The sequence below is a fragment of the Leptidea sinapis genome, chromosome 24, assembly GCF_905404315.1.
Source record: "Leptidea sinapis chromosome 24, ilLepSina1.1, whole genome shotgun sequence".
Lineage (NCBI taxonomy): Eukaryota > Metazoa > Arthropoda > Insecta > Lepidoptera > Pieridae > Leptidea > Leptidea sinapis.
The window spans coordinates 11,203,087-11,216,859 of record NC_066288.1 but is presented as its reverse complement, the minus strand read 5'-3'; the positions used below and the strand labels follow the sequence as shown (position 1 = coordinate 11,216,859).

Sequence of the window (13,773 nt, the reverse complement as noted above, 5' to 3'; positions counted from 1 at the left end):
CTCAGAAATAAGAAATGCCAAAACATTGACTTCTCTTAAGGCGAGCCTTCAGAGGCACATACTCAATAATTATGAAATGTTTCAATAACATATGTAGGTTGTTTTATGTCTTATCTGTTTGTCTAACATTGAATGGCATTCTGTACCTACCAAAATCATTGTTGTTAAGTACCTACTTTAATTTGTAAAATATTAATTTCTCATGTAAGTGACAATAGGTCTTAATGAGAATAAAGTTATTTAAACCTAAATTGGCATAAATTTATACCTGAGAATAAACTTAGAATATGCCAAAAAGATTTGCTTATATTATGATTGGTTTATTCGGACGTATAACGTTTCCTGCGTTTATTTGCAAGGCTGCTTGACATTTGGAAAACTTCAGAATTATTAATGTATTGAGAGTGTTTTTGTTAGCGATATGGCCTACATTTTGCATATTCTTTGTCTATACTCAGGTATAACTTTATGCCAAGTTTATTTTTAATTCTCAATGTCGCAGTTAACATTATAAATTAATAATAATTTATTATTTTTTCTAAAGTCTCTAAAGTCACAACCTGAGAGTTGAACAAGACCGGTTTAGATTTAAGAACTTACGTCACTCGAATGGTTGGCCCAGTGGAAGAGCGCTCGCACGGAACGCGAGAGGTCGCAGGTTCTAGTTCCGCATCGTTCATTAATTTTGTTTTCAAATTTAATTTGTGTAAGTTAACAATACTCAAATTAAATTAATAATAATAATAATACAAGAACTGTATTGAAATCATAGTAAAAAATATAGTGATAAGGAATAGCGAACTATCGAGATACACAAGGGAACCATCAGCCATTGTTGAAGTTATTTACGAGATTCTCACAACAAGATCTATATAGATGTTTCTTATCAACACTCCCACCCCACAATTATTCTTTGTGTATTGTTTGAACAAACGAATAACAAAGACGTTAGTACAACTACAGAGTACGGATAGATACTTACATAATATAAAAATGTTGTTGGACCTATTACAAAATGGTGTAGAAAATTTAAATTTTTCAATATTTAGGTAGCATATATATTACTTACTGTATATTTTTTGCGGTCCGGTTTTTTCAAGGAAATCATCATCATATCAGCCGGAAGACGTCTGCTGGACAAAAGCCTACTTCAAAGATATCCACGATAATCGGTTCTGCGCTACCCTCATCCAACGTATTCCGGTGATCTTGACCAGATCATCGGTCCTTCTAGTGGGGCTAGAAGATCTAACAACACTGAATCTTTCGGTACGTGGTCGACATTTGAGGACTAAACTGCCCCAATGGCCAACTGTCCGTCGAGCTATGTGCCCTGCCCACTGCCACTTAAGTTTCACAATCGTTTAGGCTATGTTGGTGACTTTGGTTTTCCAACGGATCTTTTCATTTAAGATTCGATCTCGCAGGGGAATTCGAGCATAGCCCTCTCCATTGCCCTCTGAGCGACCATGAGCTTTCTCATCGGATAGTTAGCGACCACGTCTGCATACTGTAAGTTATCACTGGCAAAACACACTGGTTGAAAGTTATCTATATCTTAAAAGCATGTATATATATTAAAATCTGAATCTCGGAAACGACTCCAACGATTTTCATAAAATTTAGTATACAGAGGATTTCGGGGGCGATAAATCGATCTAGCTAGGTTCTATTTTAAAAAATGTAGTTTTATCCGTGTTTTACTGAGAAACAGCTACAATAACATTAGAATACAAAGGTAGATTTTGCCACAATATACAAGACTGTAATAGCTCAGATTGGACATTGGGTGATCCGAAAATCAGAAGACCCCGGTCCGAATCCAGATGTCGTATTCGTTTTTTTTGTTCATATTTTGTACATTCTTAAAAATCCGAGCAAGGTCCGGATATTTCGTTCTTAAATAACAATGATTAAATATAGTATTTATTTAGTTAATGAATATTAGTGTGCCTATTAAGCATCACACCATCGTTAACGCATATTTTGTTATGACGATCGATATAGCCCAGTGATTATTGACCCTGCCGACTACGATAAAGGTCCCGGATTACGGTAGGTTCAAATAATTGTATGATGAATATGATAGTACATTTAAGTATGTACATATCGATTTAAATATATTATTATCTTGCCCATATAGGGCGGTCTATACCTAGTTTGGGGCGAGATAGTTTGTGTCAAACTGTGTCAATATTGCAACGTTAATTTGCGTCAACACTCTGGGTCCTTCTCATGTCCAGGGTGTGCTGAACCTTATTCAACTACCGAAGACCCTCAGTGATTCCTTTTTTTATGGAAGAGGAGTATAAACGAGCGGATAGGGTCACCTGTTGTTAAGTGATCACCGCAGCCCACTTTCCCTTGCAGCACCAGAGGAAACACAGGAGCGTTATCGGCCTTTTAGAAAGGTGTATGCGCTTTTCATATCGTCCTGGAATCACCGTACAAGGAAGGTTCCTTGAAAACCACACTATGGAGGAACACCACACATCCAGAACGTTTGAAGGTGGAATTTGGTGGCAGGCATCAGGTGAAACATCTTTTCGGAACACTGCCCGTGATAAATGCGGTAGAACACATAATGAAGCGACGTATCTACGCAACGCCAAGGGATCCAGCCATTCACAGAGGACACTAGATTCCCGAGTCTTACATCATTATGCCGTTTGGTCTCGGGACACTTTGCCAGTGAGTCCCATCGGAGGATAGATTACCAAAGAACTACCGACGCGTCTCAATATCAGCTTAGTTATCCATTGAGGTAATGCTATAAGTATTTTTGGTACTCTTTCACGTAGTGATAGGTGTTTCTGTAATATGGTGTTTATTTATATATATAGCGAAGATACAGTTTCTCAATGTCATCTTTTTTTTATGAAAATAAGGACGAGACGAGCAGGACGTTCAGCTGATGGTAATTAGTACGCCCTGCCCATTCCAATGCAGTGCCGCCCAGGATTCTTGAAAAACTCCAAAAATTCTGATCGGCACTGCAACTGCGCCCGTCACCTTGAGATGTCAAGTCTCAATTCTCATTTGCCCACTTATTTCTTAGTTACGGCGCCCTTAAGACCGAAACACAGTAATGCTTATACATTACTGCTTCACGACATAAATGGTACCCATAATCTAGCCGGCATCCTGTGCAAAGGAGCCTCCCACTGGTAAAAACACACAAGTTTAGTTATATTATTGTTAATTTTGATTAGATTTCAAATCACAGTGCCATCACTGAATACCATTTACAGACACACTGAAAAACAAGATAATATTACATAATATTTTCATGTTAACCATAACAGCATTAGTAATACTTTAAATAAAGCTGTTCGATCGCTTACTCAGGAAGATTTATATTTCTGTGTATGTGTGTTACATGTTTACTCCAGGACGCATTCAAATCACATCTTGCATTATCTTTTTTACGAGGGATATCATCTTATGTTATATTATCTTTTTACATCTGAGAGACAGGAGCATTTCATCCCTAATTTATATCATTTTAAAGTTTCATAAAACATTATTATGGCAGAAGAATTCAACAATATCGTTTATCAATTTTATGTAAATTAGTCATATCAATCAAAATGGACCATTCTTGTCACAATGCCGTTGCTTAAAAGGCATAAAAGGCATTTATTTTCTCAAAATTGATTCCTTTAGAATTCTTTTTGATGAAAATTATTTAAGCTGAGCAGCACTGCATTGTAATGGGTAGGGCGTATCAATTACCAATAGCTGAATGTCCTGCTCGTCTCGTCCCTTATTTTCATAAAAAAACGTTTTATTGTACGATATTACATTGTAGCCATATTTTTATAAGAAAAAAAGAGACTGCTGAGTTTGTTGCGCCCGTTCTTCTCAGGAGGTCTACTCGCAAAATCGACAACGATGCATTCGGTACTCTAACAAATGTTCGAATTCCTTATCGTTTATCGTTACCATAGACCAACATTTTTTATGATGTTAGTGTGAATGAAATATGTTCAAATCTAAACATTATCTATGCTATGTCGCTGTTAAGTGTCAAAAGTCAAAACATAGTTTAGGCGCTAAGGACCATGCCAGACTCTGCACCACCAATTTGGTATCATTTACACATAATGTAAATGTTAAAAAAATATGTAACGAATATAATATGACCATTTAAAATTGAATAAATAAACCAAAACTTGCGGAAAATAAAATGTAAAAAAAGTAACTCAATCCTTCTCGTCGACTTCCTATTTCTCAGGTGGCCATTTGCATTATTTCTACGCATAAACAATCAACAAAATGACTTAAATGACGTAGTAGTAAAAAAATCCTGTTGAATAGTAAATCACATATAATTATTTCAATAATATTTATTAAGTATGTTATTGTATGGCAAATATATCTATACAACTTGAAACGATAATAGCATCGACAGCCTAGAAGGTGTCGTTGAGATTATCGTAAAAGTGACGTTTGATTATTTGTGAAATTCGAATATTCGTCTCTGACATTTTCAACTAAGAGTAGGGTTAGTACCGATAATATCGAAAAATGTTTCGTTCGTTCAATCATCGTTTCGACATAGAATACGATGTAACTAAGAGTAGGATTCGACACGACTAATGCCACGATATATCGAATATCGATAATAGGCGTAGGCCCCCAGGTCTGGGGCATATTATTTCGAATCGATGGTAGTAATTAACTTTCAATAAGTGATATCATATCGTATTTTAAATAAAAATATCAGAATTTGTGTTTAAATTGTATAGTGCTCAATATTTTATTTGATTAACTTTTTATTAAATCTCCTTGGTAATGACTTTGAGTACATACATGCACCCTTCGTTAAAAGACTTTTTCTATTGAGCAAACCTCGCAAGGCCAAATTTTAATGCGGTTCACTTAAATAATAATAGAAAAATTTAAATAACACCCGCATAAAATAATAAAGGATATTTTACGCAGAACAAATATTTATGAGAGCTCCTATAGCGTACGACAACGTCGTAACTTTGCGGAAATACTCCTATCATAAAATTCAAAGGAACGTTGTCCCTTGTAAGTAGTTCCGGAGATGACTTTTTCATTAGTTCATTTTAACAAATGAAATCAGAATGTACAATGACATTCTTTAAATATAGACTCATCACGTCATATAAAAACAAAACTGAAATATCGAATATGCCACAAATGGCATCAAAATTCGCTTCAATTGCTATCTCCAATACATACAATACATTGCCACATTTACTCCGGTTGTTGAAAAAAAATTCTTTTTGAATTTAGAACCCGTTTTCGACAGTGACAGTTGACACACGACTAAGGAGAAAAGTGTGCTTACATTGTCTCTAAGAAAACTTTTGCCGTTCCGCTGTCAGACTACGAATGATCCTTCTAATAACTTTCCTTTCTTGGCGTACGTCCGTGCGGAATGGGATGTCGCTATGCCAACTTAATGGCTGACAGGCAGTATTGAGATAAAACCTTTAGTTGCGAATGCAACGGGGAACTACTAGTCTTATATAGAAAATTCTCGTGTCACAATGTTCGTTCCCGTACTCCTCCGAAACGGCTTGAAAGATTCTCATGAAATTTTGTGAGCATATTGAGTAGGTCTGAGAATCGGCCAACATCTATTTTTCGTGCCCCTAAATGTTAAGGGTGGTTTTTTTTTTTTTTTAATTTTTTTGACATTTTTTTTAAATTTGTTTGATTATGAGTCAGCATTAAAAAATACATACAACTTCAAATTTTCACCCATCTACGATCAACAGTTACTTTTGTATCGCGATTTTAATATCGGCAATACAACGTTTGCTGGGTCAGCTAGTTATTTATATAATTATGGATTTCCGCAAAGTGACGCCTACTTCAATAAATTTTATTTCAATTTTATTAAGTGCGTATAAATTACCATCCCCTTTTACACTTATATAGATATACTAGCTGACCCAGCAAACGTTGTATTGCCGATATTGTATATCTGTATTTCAACAGTTTCCACTGATAATTATAATAATAACTGACTCAATACAATTTGGGCAGCGTACCCCTTAGAATTCACAATAAGTAATGTCCACTCGAACTTAGCGCTCTGGGTAATATAGGGCAAAACCGTCTACCGTGATAATGCTACCAACTATTAGTTGGCACTGCTCTAGTGCCAACTAACTTACACGGATCAAGTTAACTAAAGATCTGGATATTATATACAATTAAAGTTATTTCTAATTATAGTGGTAATTATATAAAATAACATTACTAACACAGTAAGGAGTTAAATAAATTTAATTATGAATTGGGATATCTTATGACAATTCATGACGTTGGTAGCGCTGGTTAACACAATAATATTATAATATTGCTGACATAAGTGCAAAGAACGTCATTGTTTTTAACATAATACATATAACTGAGTTCAACAAAAATACTCTATCAATTATTGAAATCGAATTATAATTTATCAAACGAGCGTACGGGTCACGTGATGGTAAGTGCTCTTGCACCAACCAGACGAATCACAGGAGCGTTGCGAGTCTTTAAGGAAGAGGTGTATGCGCTTTTTTTGAAGGTAGAAGGAATCTCATTCCTCAGCTTTGTAATAAGTGGAAGAAAGTTCCTTGAAAACCGTAGTATGGAGGAACGCCACACAACCAGATGGTAGGGATGAAATCCCAATAAAAGAAAAAATCACGCGTAATATTAAAATAGGCAAACGGCTCTTTTGCAACCGCAACAGCGAGTGCCAAGATACTACTTTTCCCGCATGAGTAATACAAAAAATAATACTAAAACACAATTTCAATTACACGCATTTTAATCCTTTAAAAAGAGTTTTATTTAAATAAAAAAAATACATATTAAAACTCTAAAAAAATACTATCTATATTCCATGATTGATTACAGGATAGTCTAAAGTAACCCTTTACAGAAAAGTTATGTTTGAACCTAATGACCTCAAGGGAGATAAAGGGTCTAACAACGTATAAATTATAAATATATTAAACCTGTTATTTAGATATCCTATTCCTACTTTTTTATATGATCAAATCAAATCAAATCAAAATCAGTTTATTCACATAGGTCACGGAAATGACACTTATGAATGTCAAAAAAAATTAAGATATTTTTCTTATTAATTCTACCGTTACTTCGTAAAGGGTTGAGCTAATGAGAAGAAGTAGCAAGAAACTCATTGCCACTCTTTTATATCAAGATTTACATTTAAGTACATCGATTTACAAATCATTTCAAATTACAAGATCAAATAGTCAATGTCTTACACGAGTAAGTCAAAAAAGTAAATGTAAATTAATACAAAAATTATTGAGTACAGTAGCTGCATCATCCACACACCATAAATAAAGGTATTCTGTGAGCATTTAATAAGCAATTAAAAATAATTAAATATGTATATATCCATACATATATATATATACAAACAATAACTTTTAAGAATCTGAAACCGAGTCCCCGGCAACAGGATCATCCTGCCACCACAAGCAGCGCCCGTTCACGAGCATGACGCATGAGCCAGCCATCGCCTCCCTCAACCATATTTTAGGGATGGGGACGACCTGTCCCATGTCGCCGCCATGATTATTTATAAAAACCCGAAACAACATCCTCTTTTGAAGAGGAATCATAAACTCAGAATATACGAGCGTATAGACGACTTGACAGCCCAATAATGAGTGGCCAATTATGATTTATCAATGTGTGTGTTAGCTTGAGCTTTAATATTTAAATAGTAAGGAGCTAATGCTGAGCGTGGCTGACTGTTTATTATCTTGTCAATCACAATCGGTTATATTACACAATTCGCTTTCCTTTTTATCTTGCTGTAACTCCTTTAGAGATCTTCGTCTCTCTCGCAACCTTTTGTCTTGACTCTACGTTTGTCTATATAATATAATATTGTAAAAAGGCATTTATTTTCTCAAAATTGATTCCTTTAGAATTCTTTATGATGTCATTTCTAACACTACCACCACTTCGGAAACAAATGACACTCTGAGAGAGTAGATGCGGCCATAGAAACTCTCCAAGTATTCTTTTTTTTTTTCGCTTTAATATAAGATGTTGTACTGTCATTATTATTGCTATAAAATAATCATAATCTAGTAGGTACCAGGCTGTCCAATACTAAGATATTCACTTGTGGAGTATTAGGATTTACGAGAGAGCCATTTTTTTTTATAAAACATTTAAATTTATTTATACATTTACCCCTAAAACTATTATGTATCTTATGAAGCCTACTAGAATTAGTTACAAGCAATCCCTTATTTCTAGTGTTATTAAAATCACTATTTAGAGCAAAAAGCCGATTTTTGGGAACGTATATTAAATTTTCATAAATGAACTCACAACAATCATAATATTTATTTCTTAACATTTTTCTTTGAGTGAATGTCTATATCGAAGCTGATTTATAGATAAAATCTATTTAATTCTATGCCTCGACTGAAGTATCTTTGAAGTGAGTATTCGTTATAAAGAAAAACTTATGTCGGTAGGGAGTGACTTTCCGTTTTTAAAGTGAAACTTTTATAACATCGTCTCAAACTTTTTCGTCTGTGTGTTGCATATCGCGTGACGGTCGGGCGGCGCCTATAGTTCGCAGCAGCTGACCGTGTAGTGTATAGACTATTACTCATTTATGCCAGTGCTCCACCTATTTTGTTTGTGTTTGTCAGTGTTTAATGTAATCCTTTTCTATGAAAATTTTTACCAGGGCTAAGACACAGAGTTCAATAAAAATATTAGTTGGACTCTTAGTCTACTTTTATGATTTCCCATTATCATTCCAATTTTCCAAGTATAAAATTAAGATCGATAAAGCGAATTTATACCCTTAATGGAATATTATTCCAAAAATTTTTAGTTAAATGTCCATAATTTGAAAAAAAAGTTTGACTTTTACCGTGGTTTCATAAAACCACACAATCCTTTTTTAGTTTTTCTATCATGATATACATACAATAACTCCACTCCCTAGAGAAAATTTGTGCTTTGAAAAGTAATTTTGTACTCGTTCTCCACACCTTACTACCTTGCTATACATGTTTACTCATGAATTAACACCGGCCGGGGAATAATTTATCATTCATAAACAGAAAGGCCTGTTTCGAGTTTGTTCATTAGTTTATAAACATCCTCATATCCTCAAAAATAATTTCATTTTTATTTAATGAAAATAAGGGACGAGACAAGCAGGAAGTTCAGCTGATGGTAATTGATACGCCCAGACCGTTACAATTCAGTGCCGCTTCTGATTCTTGAAAAACTTTAAAATTCTGAGCGGCACTACGCTCGTCACCTTGAGATATAAGATGTTAAGTCTCATTTGCCCAATAATTCCGCCCTTTTCGACCTAAATATAGTAATGTTTACACATTACTGCTTCACGACAGAAATAGGCGCCGCTGTGGTACCCATAACCCAGTAGCCGGCATTCTGTGCAAAGGAGCCTCCCACCAGTGTGTTATTTATGTTGTTAATACACGAGTGATCAGCAAAGAGGTGATGAGAAAACTCATGGTCGCTCAAAATGCAGTGGAGAGAGCTAGGCTATGAGAGAGATCCTTAGGAGAATCCAAGTCACCGACATAGTCTAAATGATTGCGAAACTGGCACGGAAACGGCACACGGCCAGATTTAAGGCTAATAAAGTCCTAGAATGGCGACCACGTACCGAAAAACATTGGTCCCCCACAAGACCATTGACCTAGATCCGGTCAAGATCGCTGGAATACGTTGGATGAGGGCAGCGCAGGACCGATCGTCGTAGAGATCTTTGGGGGAGGCCTTTGTGAAGTGGTAGTGGACGTCTTACAGCTGAAATGATGAATATGACGATATGATGATCAGCAGAGTGAATTTAATTATGATGCATTGTATAATGATCCAAACCAATATATTTTGAACTAGACACGGAGATATGAAAGGTTTTATCTTGCTTGAAAAAATGTACTTTCAAATTTGATAATGACCAGGTTGGTACCTTGTTCTCCGGATATATTGCAATTCATGAACAATGATTAATTTTATCGAGGATAAAGTTAAAGATATTGTATCGCAATTATATTGAGCACATATCTTATATAACTTATACCGGTTTGTAATGATAATATTTTTACAAATATAAGGGCTACTAGCAAAATATAATGAGTAAATTTGATGCTTCTGGTCAATTGGTTTGAGTTCTTGTTTTGTTATAAGGCTTCGTCATTCTTGCTTAGAGCGGCGTTGGTTATGGCCCTTCTATAAAAAATTGTCGAGGTAGGCGATGGCTGCTCCATGTATCATGCTATATATTATATAGGTATATATATCTTTATACTCCTTAATATTGCCGGCATAATACCTTTATTTATTTCGTGTGTGTGGATTGATGCATTTACTAATAACTTTTAACATTTAATTTTTTTTTTAGTTGTTTAATATTTTTATTACATCACTTTTCGTAGATAAATAATATAATTTGCAAAACGATGTAGCTTTATACTAAAATTTATATCAAAATCAAAAATCAAAATCACTTTATTCATGTAGGTCACGGAAATGACACTTATGAATGTCAAAAAAAAATTTTCTTATTGATCTATCGCTACTTCGAAAAGGGTTGAGCTAATGAGAAGTACCAAGAAACTCATTGCCACTCTTTTATATCAAGATATACATTTCCATCGATTTACAAATCATTTCAATTACAATAAATCATCATCTAAATTGACCAATTTGCACAATTTTAAATTACAAACTGAGCTTAAAAATTGTGTTGATCCTTAAAGAACACATTTCGAGGGACATTAAACGCGTGACCTCTATTTTATTGCGCCAAAAAAGACCTTTGTTGAATTACTGGTTTGCGAAGTTTGTTAAATGCCGCTGCCTTTTGTTTGATAAATCTCAGCACAAATCATTTTTATTGAGAACTAGCTGTCCGGACAGCTAGTTCTCAATAAAAAGCACTTTATTCATGTAGGTCACGGAAATTACACTTATGAATGTCAAAAAAAAATTTTCTTATTGATCTATCGCTACTTCGTAAAGGGTTGAGCTAATGAGAAGTACCAAGAAACTCATTGCCACTCTTTTATATCAAGATATACATTTTCATCGATTTACAAATCATTTCAATTACAATAAATCATCATCTAAATTGACCAATTTGCACAATTTTAAATTACAAACTGAGCTTAAAAATTGTGTTGATCCTTAAAGAACACATTTCGAGGGACATTAAACGCGTGACCTCTATTTTATTGCGCCAAAAAAGACCTTTGTTGAATTACTGGTTTGCGAAGTTTGTTAAATGCCGCTGCCTTTTGTTTGATAAATCTCAGCACAAATCATTTTTATTGAGAACTAGCTGTCCGGACAGACTTTGTTCTGTCAAAAGTTAATACTTTTTTTTAATGAAAATAAGGGACGAGACGATCAGGACGTTCAGCTGATGGTAATAAATACGCCCTGCCCATAACAATGCAGTGCCAAACCAACCCAAAAATTCTGAGCGGCACTACAAGTGCGCTAGTCACCTTTGGACTAGTTGTCAAGTCCCATTTGCCCAGTAATTTCACTCGCTACGCCACCGAAGCACAGTAATGCTTACACATTTCTGCTCCACGGCAGAATAAGGCGCCTTTGTGGTACACATCATCTAGACGGCATCCTGCGCCAAGAAGCCTCCCATTGGTAATAGTAGAAAATAAACAAATATAACGTAGGTATTTCCGAGTATTCCTGTTATTTCTGCGTCAATATGCATTTTAAATTGCTCATGTTCGCTGAGAGGGCAATGGAGGGGGCTATGAGTGCTCGGAGTTACCCTGCGAGATCGAATCAGAAATGAGTAGATCCGTAGGAAAACCAAAGTCATCGACATAGCCCAAATGATTGCGACACTGGAGTGGCATTGGCCAAGGCACATAGTTCGACAGAAAGACGACTGGTGGAGCAGGAAAGTCCTCCACGTACCGGAAGCGGCAGTGTTGGTAGGCCCCCACAAGATGGATCGATGATCTGGTCAAAATCGCCGGAATACGTTGGATTACATGCTGTAAGGGGTCATATTAAATGGACAGTGTAGTTAAGGTACTTAATTGCTTAAGGATTAATTTCTTAAAATCACTTCGTAAATAGACCATTATTTCTCGTACAAAAAGGATACAAATGGTAGTTGTGAGTTAACCCTGAGAGACAGACATTTACCATATCAGAGTTTTTGTAGACCTTTTAAAGGTGTATAATACTATAGTACATTATTTTGCTCTATTACCAGTGGGAGGCTCCTTTGCATAGGATGCTGGCTACATTATTGGTACTACAACGGCGCCTTTTTCTGCCGTGAAGCAGCAATGTGTAAGCATTATTATGTTTCGGTCTGAAGGGCGCCATAGCTGGTGAAATTACTGGGCAAACGAGACTTAACATCTTATCTCTCGAAATTCTAGAGCCGCACTGAATTTTGGGTTTTTAGAATCCTGAGCGTCACTCCACAATGAGCAGGTACCAATTACCAGCTGCTGAACGTCCTGCTCGTATCGTCGCTATTGAGGTCTATTGTCATGAAAAAATACATTTTAATCTTTCTCTCGTCATATATTACAAATTATCTAGCTATTAAAAAACCCGCATGAAAATCCGTTGCGTAGTTGTAAATATCTAAGCATAAATAGGTAGAGACAGCGGGAAGCGACTTTGTTTTATACTGTTGTATATGTTTGACGTTTTAGTATTTTGCTGTATCGCTTTGCATAGTTTGTAAAGAAAATAATTTGTACAACGATAAAGCTATAACTGTTCATTTAAAAGATTGAGAATGAGTCATACGAAGGCGGCAATTAAAAATTTCGGGAATCAGTGACAACAAGTGACACAATATTACTATTTAAAAATGTATTTATTGCTTATCGAAGTATTCTCCGCGAAATTTGACACATTTTTCCATACGATGGAACCAATCATTGAAGCAACCATTCCATTCGGAAGTTTGGGTCTCCAAAATGGCCGTTTTGTAGGCGTCCACAGCTTCTTCAGGTGATGAAAATCTCTGACCACGCAATTTATTCTTTATTTAGGGAAAGTATAGAAATCATTAGGGCTTAGGACGGGGCTGTACGGCGGATGGTCTAATAGTTTTATGTTTTCTTGCTCTAAAATTTCTTTTATTCTGTGCCCGGTGTGAGAACTCGCATTGTCGTTATGGAGGATGATGCGGCGGTTGCAGTTCTCTTTACGGAGTTCAGAAACGACTTGTGGCAAACAAATGCTAGCATACCATTCTACATAAACCGTTCTTTGTCCCTCAATAGTCGCAACATGGCTGGTTTTGGAGACAAACGTGGCCACCATTTTTTGTGCACCACTCCGTGAACGAACAATTTTTGTTGGCTTTAACTCATTTTCGAACACCCAAACTCGTGACTGGTTTTTTGTTTCGGGTTCGTACACGTATATCCAGGATTCATCACCTGATACGATGTTGTATACAGCATTTGAAGATCCTGCTTGGAATCTTTGGAGAGTTCTGACGCACCAAGTAACGCGAGCCGCTTTTTGCTCTTCACAGTGCAAATGCGGTATCCATCGGAAAAACAACTTTTTTACACCTAATTGTTCATGCAAGATTTTTTGTATTTGACTCATGCCAATCTCTAAACTTGCCTGAATTTCGCGGTATGTCACATTTTGATCTTCCTCAATCAGCTTACGCACAGCATCAACATTTTCTTTGGTGACTGCAGTTTTTGGACGACCTTGACGGGGATCATCACTGAGCTT

At 35.8% G+C, this 13,773-nt stretch overlaps 2 protein-coding genes across 2 annotated transcripts in view; both read right to left on the bottom strand.

Moving 5' to 3' along the window:
* LOC126971902 (GTPase-activating Rap/Ran-GAP domain-like protein 3) overlaps positions 1-13,773 on the bottom strand; it is a 327,877-nt gene that overhangs the window by 240,816 nt on the left and 73,288 nt on the right. The gene's annotated exons all lie outside the window — the stretch shown is intronic.
* LOC126971845 (uncharacterized) overlaps positions 4,005-13,773 on the bottom strand; it is a 133,855-nt gene continuing 124,086 nt past the window's right edge. The window contains exon 12 of the transcript XR_007731001.1: positions 4,005-4,072. The gene's annotated coding sequence lies outside the window, so the exon portion shown is untranslated. The remainder of the gene's footprint in view (positions 4,073-13,773) is intronic.